The sequence below is a fragment of the Poeciliopsis prolifica genome, unplaced genomic scaffold, assembly GCF_027474105.1.
Source record: "Poeciliopsis prolifica strain line A6 unplaced genomic scaffold, Auburn_PproV2 SCAFFOLD062, whole genome shotgun sequence".
NCBI lineage: Eukaryota > Metazoa > Chordata > Actinopteri > Cyprinodontiformes > Poeciliidae > Poeciliopsis > Poeciliopsis prolifica.
This window is the reverse complement of record NW_026562437.1, coordinates 2011316-2022612: the sequence shown is the minus strand read 5'-3', so window position 1 is coordinate 2022612 and position 11297 is coordinate 2011316.

Genomic DNA, 11297 nt, shown 5'->3' with positions numbered 1-11297 from the left:
AAATTGGATTGATATTGATATCTGATAGTAACACTGGTGTTATACCAGATTTACCAATATTTTATTTTATATATGTTTTTAATCCGATTACTCGATTAATCATCAGAATAATTAATACATTACTCAGTTACTGAAATACGTGTTCACAGCAACGCTACTAGCCAGCCAGTTATCACTAGAAAATATTTATTGACTTTCTCTTGTATCTTGTCACATATGCTGAGCTGACAGCGCCTCTTAATGCTCATTTGTACTCGTTCTCACTAAAATGGCGGCGCGTGTGTAGACGCAGCGGCTCGGAGCTCCCGTGTTTTCGTTTTTGTTAGCCTGTTTTTATTGATGTCTTTGCTCAACACACTACTGGAAGCCTTGACAACTTATAGCAGATCAGAACTGTGGAACATAGGGGCACAGTTTGGACTTCACACACCCACCAAGCTGGACTTTATTCCTCCAGAGCTGCTTCGAACACCTGGAACTATGATCATTCCCCCCCTGCTGCGAAGGCGACGGAGGAGGCAGCGCAAACAAAAGAGGGGCAAGAGAGCCGGCGTGCGTGCTAGGCTACAAGCTAACCCTCACAGACCGGCCCTCCCCAGCCTCTTCCTCGCCAACGCCAGGTCCCTCGTCAACAAAATCGACGAGGTGCGACTCCGAATTATCTCTCGCCGGATGGACAGCTGTGTGACTGTTGTCACAGAGACCTGGCTGGATGAAAACATCCCAGACTCAGCGGTGGAGATAACGGGGCGCGCTCTGTTCCGGGCGGATCGGACGGCAGCTTCGGGTAAGAGCAGAGGCGGAGGTTTGGCATTGTATGTACACAATGCCTGGTGTACAGCCACACACTCTGTCGGCACATTCTGCTCTCCTGACTTGGAATATCTGGCGGTGAAATGCAGACCCTTCAAGTTGGTGAGAGAACTCTCGTCCATTGTGATCGTGGCCGTCATACCCACCGCGGGCTAATGCTAAGTTAGCATTAGAGGAGCTATACTGCCTGATCAGCGGGCAGATGAACTCCAACCCGGAGGCGGCCATGATTGTGGCGGGGGACTTTAACCACGTGGAACTGAAGGCTGTGTTTCCCAAATTCCACAAGTTCATAAACTTTCCCACCAGAGACAATAACATTTTGGATCAGGTTTACTGCAATACCCCGGAGCCTACAAGGCTGTAGCAGGTCCACATCTGGGCATGTCTGACCACATCTCAGTGGAGCTGATTCCTGTCTACAAGCCTCTGGCCTGCAGAACTAAGCCGACCACCAGAATAGTTCAGGTCTGGACTGAGGAGGCCTCCTCTGCACTTCAGGACTGCTTTGAGCACACAGACTGGAGTGTGTTCAGGGACGGAGCAGACTTGGAGGAATACTCATCGTCCGTTCTGTCCTATATTCAGTTCTGCACCGATGCTGTCCTCCCGGTTAAGACCATAAAAGTGTTTCCAAACCAGAAACCATGGCTGGACAGCACAGTACGGGCCCTGCTGAAAGCCGGGATGCTGCCTACAGATCTGGAGACAGGTTGGCTTATAGCAGGGCCCGGTCGGAACTGAAAAAAGAAATTAAGCAGGCCAAGCTCCAGTACAAACAGCGGATTGAGGAACACTTCATCAACAACAACCCCCGAAGCATGTGGAGAGGCATCAGGACCATGACGGACTACAAACACAGCACTCAGCTGACCAGCCGCGACCCCACCCTGCCTGACACCTTAAACAGCTTCTTTGCCCGCTTTGACACGGTGGGCAGCAGAGAAGCTGTACATCTACCCCGACTGGAAGAGCAGTACCAGCCTCTCGTCCTGCAGCAGCACCAGGTGACGTCCACCCTGAGGAGGATCAACACCCGCAAAGCTACAGGACCGGACAAGGTGTCAGACCAGACGCTGAAAACGTGCGCCGACCAGCTGGCAGGAGTGTTTCTGGACATTTTCAATCTGTCCCTGCAGTTCACCATGGTTCCTGAGTGTCTCAAGTCTTCCACCATCATCCCTGTACCGAAGAAGACGACCATCACCAGCCTGAACGATTACCGGCCCATCGCTCTGACCCCGGTGATCATGAAGTGCTTTGAGAGGATTCTTCTGAGGTACATCAGACACTTCATCCCTGCAGACCTGGACAGCCTCCAGTTCGCCTACAGAGCGAACCGGTCAACAGAGGATGCTGTCTCCATCACTCTGCACACAGCCCTGACCCATCTGCAGCATCCCAACACCTACGTCAGGATGCTATTTGTAGACTTCAGCTCAGCATTTAACACCGTCATCCCAGACAAGCTGGTGCTGAAGCTACTCCAGGTGGGGCTGCCTGCTTCACTGTGCCACTGGATCAGAGACTTCCTCACCAACAGGCCTCAGGTGGTGAGAATAGGTGGCTCAACATCGTCCCCACTGGTCCTCAACACAGGCACCGCAGGGCTGTGTGCTCAGCCCAGCTCTCTTCACCCTGTTCACACACGACTGCGTTGCCATCCACCCCACCAACACAGTCGTCAAGTTCGCGGACGACACAACAGTAGTGGGTCTCATTTCAGACAACAACGAGACCCACTACAGAGAGGAAATTCAGCAGCTCACTCAGTGGTGTTCAGCCAATAACTTGGTACTGAACACAGGGAAGACCAAGGAGGTCATTGTGGACTACAGAAGGTCCAGGAGGACGGGTCACTCTCCCCTTCTCATAGATGGAGAAGAGGTAGAGCGTGTGGACAACATCAAGTTCCTGGGCCTCCACATCACGTCTGACCTCTCCTGGAATACCAACACCTCCCACCTGGTGAAGAAAGCACAACAAAGGCTCTTCTTCTTCAGGAAACTGAGACGGGCTGGACTTTCCTCACGGCTGCTCCTGAACTTTTACAGGGCGACGATCGAGAGCGTCCTCTGCCTCAACGTGACTGTGTGGTATGGTGGCTGCACAGCACTGGAGAGGAAACAACTGACACGGGTGGTGAGAACAGCACAAGGCATTGTGGGATGCCCCCTCCCGGACCTGGACTCTATTTACATGGGCCGGGTCAAGAAGAGAGCTGGATCCATAGCCATGGATTCCAGCCACCCGGGCCACAGACTGTTTGTGCCGCTGCCATCAGGCAAGCGGTACAGGAATATACAGACTACAACAAACAGACTGAGAAACAGTTTCTTCCCCACAGCCGTCAGAGCCATTACTCCCTGCCGCCTCCTCCCACACATATCATAACCTCACATACCCCCCCCCCCACACAGCCATTGCACTTGCACTGTCACATCATCTGCACTTTACCATAATTGGACCTGCTGCTTCTTCTTTGGTGTGGTTGAGTGCCTTTAGTTAATTTTAGTTGTATATATTATTATTATTGTGTGTTTGTTTATTTAATATTGTATATTTTGACTTTTTGCACGGGAGTTGCAATAGAAATTTCGTTGAATCCTGTTCAATGACAATAAATGCTATTCTTCTTTCTTCTTCTTCTCTTCTTCTCTTCTTCTTCAATGCATGTCAGCTATTCTGACAGAATAACGGCTCAAATTTAAGTTAAGAAGGTCAGTGTTAGACCCGCCCAAAGCCCCGCCCTCCACTTTCATTGGGGAATTATTTTATGGTGACACGACAGGAACTGCAACCAGGTGATAATAATGATCACAACAATCAAAAGCATATTTAGTAACTGTCTTGTCTGGCTGCTAAGTTTCCATTTTCATAATGTAAACTTAGTAAATGACTTATTAACTAAATTGTGTCTTAAATAAACTCGTTAAATAATTTTATCATTGTACATTTTCACCTTTCATATTTAATCTTCCAAATTGTCCAATATTCATGTCAAATATTTTCAATTGGTTCATTTTGCCATTATTTTCTGCATGTGTGTGATTAACAACAATCACCCAATGCTACCAATTCTGCTGTGAATCCCAGGAAAGTAAAGGCTGAGATTTAGTTGTGCTTTTGAACGTTTGTGTTGAGTGTGTGAGCGGAGCAATGTCTGACAATATCAGCGGGTGAGATTAAAAATTACTTTATGGTTTCCCTTTAGGCATTTTATGTCACTCTTTAATGTGATATATATCTGGTGACATATAATGGGTGCACTTCCCCTGCGCCCATTACAGGCACACAGCCCGCATCACCACCAGCGTTGGTCCACAATCTCCCAGTCGGATTGCGACACCGTGTGTGTGGTCAGGTTACACGTCCAAAAGTCAGGTGACCTGAACATCTGACTCCTCCTCCATGTAGGCGTCTTCTTCCTCTCTCTACATGGAGGAAGAAGATTTTATGTAATATTTGTCAGGAATCTACTAGATTAAATTGCCATCTTATTTGCTCACCTGGAGATCCTTTATATCATATTTTGACTCAAGAATAGTTCCAGTCTGGTCATTAGAATGGAGCTATGACCAGAATGAAACTAGTTCTGGTCATAGTTCCATTCTAGAACATCCAATGTTCTAGAACATAGAACGTTAACTTCTTAGTTGAGTTAATGTTCATTCTTGTAAGATTGTAATTTTCGAATAACCTAAGAAAATCCTGTTTCGATACATGAAGGCATCAAAGTGGATTTCTTGTTTGATTGACATTTAAAAAACTTTTTTTTTTGTCTATTTCCCAGATCTTCCACAATGTTGTGTGTGAAGAAGAGGAGGTTCTCAATGACACAAAACCACAGAGGAACCAACTCATCTCTCATGGCTCTGCAGAAACAGAGAACCAGGATCGGGAAGGAAGCAATTCTGAAGACCCAGGAAAAAAGAGAAAGGAAGAACAGAAACCAAAGGAGAGATATGAGAAAACCAAACAGCAGAAAGACAGAACTGATGCTGAGAAACAAAAACCGCAGAAGAAAACTCACAGAGGGCAAAAAATATATTCTTGTAAAATTTGTGATAAAACCTTTTCTGGAAACAGTAATTTGAAGACACACATGAGAATTCACACAGGAGTAAAACCTTTCACTTGTTCAACCTGTGGAAAGACTTACAGAGAAAAACTGAATTTAACTAGGCATATGAGAATTCACACAGGTGAGAAGCCTTTCATTTGTTCAACCTGTGGAAAGAGTTTCAGGATGAAACAACAATTACTTAAACACATAAAGATTCATATGGATGCGAAACAGTGACGTGCGGTGAGGCTTTACGATGTATAAATACAGACACCATGTATGTTATTGGTTACTCAGAAATTTTGCTCATGCATACAACGCTGGAGGGCAGAAAGACCGTTCTTTTACACGTCATCCATAGCTGTAGTAACCAGGTGAAACTTAGAAATGTAGGTATTGTTTCGTGTTATGATCCACAGCAAAGGGAGAAACCTAAACCACTTTCTCACTCTGCATCACCCAAGCTACATGCAGACTCGTTGCAATAGCAACTGATAACAATGCCATGTTTTAGGATTTAACAAAAAAAAATAAAGAATTTTGGTCACTGAATAGAACATTGAGTTTTTTGCAGTAGTTTGTTTTAGTCTTAGTGTTTTATTAATAAATCATTGCTGTGGTAGATTAGCTAACATTTCTACTTTACTGAATTCTTTAGACATACAGACTGTGGCCCACAAAATGCACATTTCATTAAAAAACTAAACAAAAACATGTTTTTTCCCATCTTACCTTTACTTATAAATTAAATCCATGCCAATTCTGCACAAAAATATCCATTCATCCAAAGCCAAGTCGATGCTCTGAATGTCTTGTACTAAGATAGACTTGAGGTCCATTTTTGTCTACCAGCTTTGTTTTTCTAAAATCAGTTTTTTGTTTTTTTTTTGTTTTATTTCAGTCACATTTGTACTTAAGGTTCCCATCAGTGTCCCATTAGATACTGAAGTTAAAGAGGGGAATGTCTTCAGGAAGCTTTAATTTCTGTGGATTTCAGGTGTCTTGCAGTTCTGTGTCATGTAGTTATTGAGTTCAGCTTTTACATTGTTGACTTTTACATGTATGACTTGAAATAAAGTATTTTACATTTTAAAGCAGTGTATTATTCTTTTTTCCCATAAATTGCTGGGTTTCAGATGATGTAGCACCGATGCCTTACCATGGAGGTGGGGGTCAGAAAGTCAATGCAGCACATTTAGGCATTTTGACTTAAACATCAAAATGTCTTAAGTCTGTGCCATGTGTGGTTGTTCCAACCATTCTAATAGAGAGAAAGAAAAACTTTATCTTTGTGTTTTGAAGGTAGTCGGTCACAAGGAAGTTAATTTAGAAAAAAACTCACCTAACAAATAGAAAAGTGGATCAACAATCTACAGCTAAAACCAGGAGGTGCAGGAAGTAATAATGCCGGAGTTTGCAGAGCCACTTTTCTAACATCGTTTAAATTGTATTTTCAGATATTTTATTGGATGGTAACTTAGAAAGACAAGCATTCATATGCAGGCACATGCAGAGGGGGTCTGGAGAGGGCTTGAGCCCTGCCCCTTTTACCCTTGATGCCCCAGAGCCCTTTTTGAGTTTATTTTTGTTTTCAACTTGAGTCTTTTGTGTCAGGAGGCCTTCTTGTGCCTCTAAATATAACACCTAGCAAAACTAATGAGTCTGGCTGCCCTTGGTCTAATTATGAGGATTCCCAGTCCTTCTGCCTCCACGTTGTTCAGACACCGGGTCCGTGGCGAGGAAGAGCGGGGCTGAACTGTGACCTCTAACGGTCAAATTTTGGGCAATAATTAATTTTTCTAACGTACACTTGTGAATAAAAACGTAGGTCTGATGTTGAAGTTATAAAACCAGTTTCTATTTATATTTTGTAATAATGTCTGGAGGGCCCCTACCAGCAGCTACTGGGTTCTCTTTGTTTACCTTGATATCTCAGCCTTATAATTCTAGATCTCAGAGGTGCTGAAATCAAATTAATGACATGTGAGAAGTTAACTGTTTATATATGAAGGTTTTCCTGATTTACTTTTTGTTTCAAACAGGTTTTATTTCAGTCTCTATGTTTATGTAAATCGATTCTGTCACAGTCTTTGACTAAACAGAAAAATAGAAAAAGACCATCATTATGATACTTTATCATCTAAAATTATAGAAAAAGTTTCAATGATTTTTTCTATCTGAAATTCAATCCACATCGTCAAATCATTTTGTAAGCAGAAAATTTATTTAAAACCATGTCAAAGAAATGCATCCATTTCTCCAAATCATTAAAATAAAAATATGTAGAAAGGATAAAAACACAATAAAGACTCCAAAATTCAGAAGTCTAAATCTCAAAGCATTCAAACTCATTGTTTGTTAGACAATCTCTCCCTCAGTCTCATTCAATAAAATGGAAATATAAACTGGCAGAATAAATTTTTAAGAATTTCATCTAAATATCCAGATTAAAATGCTTTGTAAGCAAAACCTGCTACATTTAAGAATTTAAGTCGGTTGCAATTACTCCACTTCCAAACAGCAACTTACTGAGAATCTTGAGGTTCACATTGTGCCATCAAACCTGTGCGAGTTCTCATGTGAACAGTTACATTTGTTTTGAGTGAACCTTTTTCTACTGAATCTACAAAATAAAAGCTTCCAACCCGTGTGAATCTTCATGTGATGACTTAAACTGGATCTATACACAAAACATTTTCCTCGCTTTTCACTAAGGGTGCAGACATGACATGGTGAGCTGGTCTAATAGTCAAACCTCACAGCGGAGAACAGAACAGTGGCTGAGGTCAATAACGTTGAGGAATCAGATCAGCTTCACATGCATGTATCTGCTGCTCACCAATGTCCCAAATTAAGGAAATCAACATTTATTAATCAGCCAGCTGATAGATTAATGCAAGCTACATCTCACCAGTGTGAATTCTGTTGTGAGATGTTAAGTGCTGTTTTTGATTGAAACGTTTTCCACATATCCCACATGAGAAAGGCTTCTCACCTGTGTGAGATCTCCTGTGACGATTTAAACTTTTTTTATAAGGGAAACTTTTCCCACAAATCACACATGAGAAAGGCTTCTCACCTGTGTGAATTCTGTTGTGAGAAGTTAAGTACTGTTTTTGACTGAAACCTTTTTCACAAATCCCACATGAGAAAGGCTTCTCACCAGTGTGAATTCTCCTGTGACGTTTTAAACTTTTTGTATAAGGGAAACTTTTCCCACAAATCCCACATGAGAAAGGCTTCTCACCTGTGTGAATTCTGTTGTGAGAAGTTAAGTTCTGTTTATGAGTGAAACTTTTTCCACAAATCCCACATGAGAAAGGTTTCTCACCTGTGTGAGATCTCATGTGATGAACTAATTGATATCTAGTCAAACAATTTCTTCCACAAGTGCCACAAGTTATAACCTTCTCACCCGTGTGACATCTCATGTGAACAGTTAAACTTTCCTTTCGAGTGAAACTTTTTCCACAGGCCTCACATGAGAACGGTTTCTCACCCGTGTGAGATCTCATGTGAACAGTTAAACTTTGCTTTCGAGTGAAACTTTTCCACAGGTCTCACATGAGAAAGGTTTCTCACCCATGTGAACTCTGATGTGAATAGCTAACTGAGGTTTCCTCCGGAAACGTTTCTCACAGGTCTCACAAGAGAATGGTTTCTCACCTGTATGAATCTCAATATGAGCAAGTAAATGAGATTTAAACGAAAAACTTTTCCCACAGGTTGTGCAGGTGTAAGGTTTCTCACCCGAATGAATTCTCTTGTGTCTGTTTAAAGAGTCGTTTAGACGGAAACCTTTTCCACAAGCTGGACAAGTCAACGGTTTTTCACCTGTATGAATTCTCCTGATCATTTAAACGACTCTCTTTAGGGTAACGTTTTCCACAGGTGGAACATTTGAAAGGTTTCTTAGCCATGTGAGTTTTCTTGTGATTTTTCAAAGAATTATTTCTAGAAAAGGTTTTATCACAAATTTGACAAGAATATAGATTTTGGTCTGGTTGAGCTTTCATGTGCGTTTCTTGTTCCGAAGTCTCTGTTGAGTTTTTCTGCTGTTTGTTCAAAATGTCATCAGTTTCCTGTTTCATCACAAGATGATCTTCATCCTGACTGATGGAAAGTTGCTCCTCTTCCTCTTTGATCTGCAGAAGTTCTGGTTCCTCTTGTTCCAGTTTCATCTGCAGAGGTTCTGGTTCCTCTTGTTCTTGTTTCATCTGCAGAGGTTCTGGTTCCTCTTGTTCCAGTTTCATCTGCAGAGGTTCTGGTTCCTCTTGTTCCTGTTTCATCTGCAGAGGTTCTGGTTCCTCTTGATCCAGTTTCATCTGCAGAGGTTCTGGTTCATCTTGTTCCAGTTTCATCTGCAGAAGTTCTGGTTCCTCTTGTTCCAGTTTTATCTGCAGAGGTTCTGGTTCCTGTTGTTCCCATTTCATCTGCAGAGGTTCTGGTTCCTCATGATCCAGTTTCATCTGCAGAGGTTCTGGTTCCTCTTGTTCCAGTTTCATCTGCAGAGATTCTGGTTCCTGTTGTTCCCATTTCATCTGCAGAGGTTCTGGTTCCTCTTGTTCTTGTTTTATCTGCAGAGGTTCTGGTTCCTCTTGTTCCAGTTTCATTTGTAGAGATTCTGGTTCCTGTTGTTCCCATTTCATCTGCAGAGGTTCTGGTTCCTCTTGTTCCAGTTTCATCTGCAGAGGTTCTGGTTCCTCTTGATCCAGTTTTATCTGCAGAGGTTCTGGTTCCTCTTGTTCCAGTTTCATCTGCAGAGGTTCTGGTTCCTCTTGATCCAGTTTCATCTGCAGAGGTTCTGGATGATCTTGATCTGAAGTGAAGTTTCTCTCTGGGTTTCTGAGCTCATTTAGATCCTCCTCCTCTTTGCACACACTGCCTTGTGGGAAATCTGGAAAAAAAGTCAAAATATGAGGTCACACAATGAACCCATCAGTTTAATTAAAAACTAAAATAAAAATATTCTTCATCAGGGGGCGTGCTGTGGTAGCGCAACCCACGATTGGAGGCCTTCAATCCTCCACACGGCCGTCACGGGTTTGATTTCCGGATCCGACTTTATTTGCCGCATGTCTTTCCTTACTACATTCCTGTCAGCCTTCTTTCTTATAAGGGACACTAGAGCCCACAGAAACCCCAGGAGGGGAAAATGTATATATATCAATCAGCAAACATTATAAAATGAAATCTCTTCCATCGTCTTTCAGAGAGATAGTTATTTACCTTATTTAGAATAAACAATGTCTGCATGTGGTTAATAATTTTACCAGCAATTAAACTTTAGTGCCGTCAAATGTGCCAACATTTGGAAATATGCAGTCTGGCTAGCTGACGTTAACTCCCTTCAAGATTCGCTTCTCGCCAACAGGGACGTTACACCATATTCTGTGACCACTGCACATTGTGACTGTAGGAGGCGCTGTTGCAGGTTTACATCATACTTTGCTATTCTTATGGACACAGAATATGATGGCGCTTATCAAATAATGGTCCCACACTGTAACTTACAGTAAAGTACTAAATATTTAAACTGAACCGTCTCTATTAACTCTGCTTGCTAAGTCAATATCTGACCATTAGTATTATGACATTTCTTTTTAGTTAAATGAAACGGCCCTTTAAATAGCTTTACATAGTGTTATAGTCAAGACCATCTAAGCAGAGACCAAGACCAGCCACCACATGACAATAAAATGTGAAATATTAGCAAAAGTGCTAATCAAATTGGTCTGAAAGATCCACATTCCCATAAAAACAAATCAATTTAACCAATATTATCAATTCACACTCTTTGTTCTACTTTGCTCTGTGCTACAATCCATGGAAGTCTCATGCCAACCCTAAAAGTTAACGCCCTGAGCGGTTGCCCATATTGCTCATATCAGAAACCACCACTGTCTGCACTATTAAACATAGCAATTAAGGCAATGCACTAGTGGTAAACAACGCTCCATCATGAACACAGACCAAGGAGCAACAAGCAGAAATAACCAAACACTGTGACAGTTCTCACTTTTCTCCTGCTGCATGAAGCCAGGCAGCACAGAACTATCACAGAGCAATGAGCATGCTCTGTGTGCTCTGGTTTTATTGATTCACCAATTAAATTAATATCAATGTATACAATCAATTAAAATAATGACAGCTACTGCAGCTGTTTCGTACCTATCCGCTGCAAGATGATCTTGGGTATCCGGGTAAAATCCATCAGTCTGCGCTGATCGTCCATCTCTTCCTCCATCTTAACGTTGATTTCTTTCCACTCTGTGAATGTTTCTTCAGCAGGAGTTTCCTGCTGCTTGATAAACTCTCTGAGTCTGAACTGAAGACATTTTCACTAAACACGGAAACATTTAACTAAACTGCAAAACAGTCATCAAGAGGAAAAGTAAAGCCAGACATTTGCTCTGTT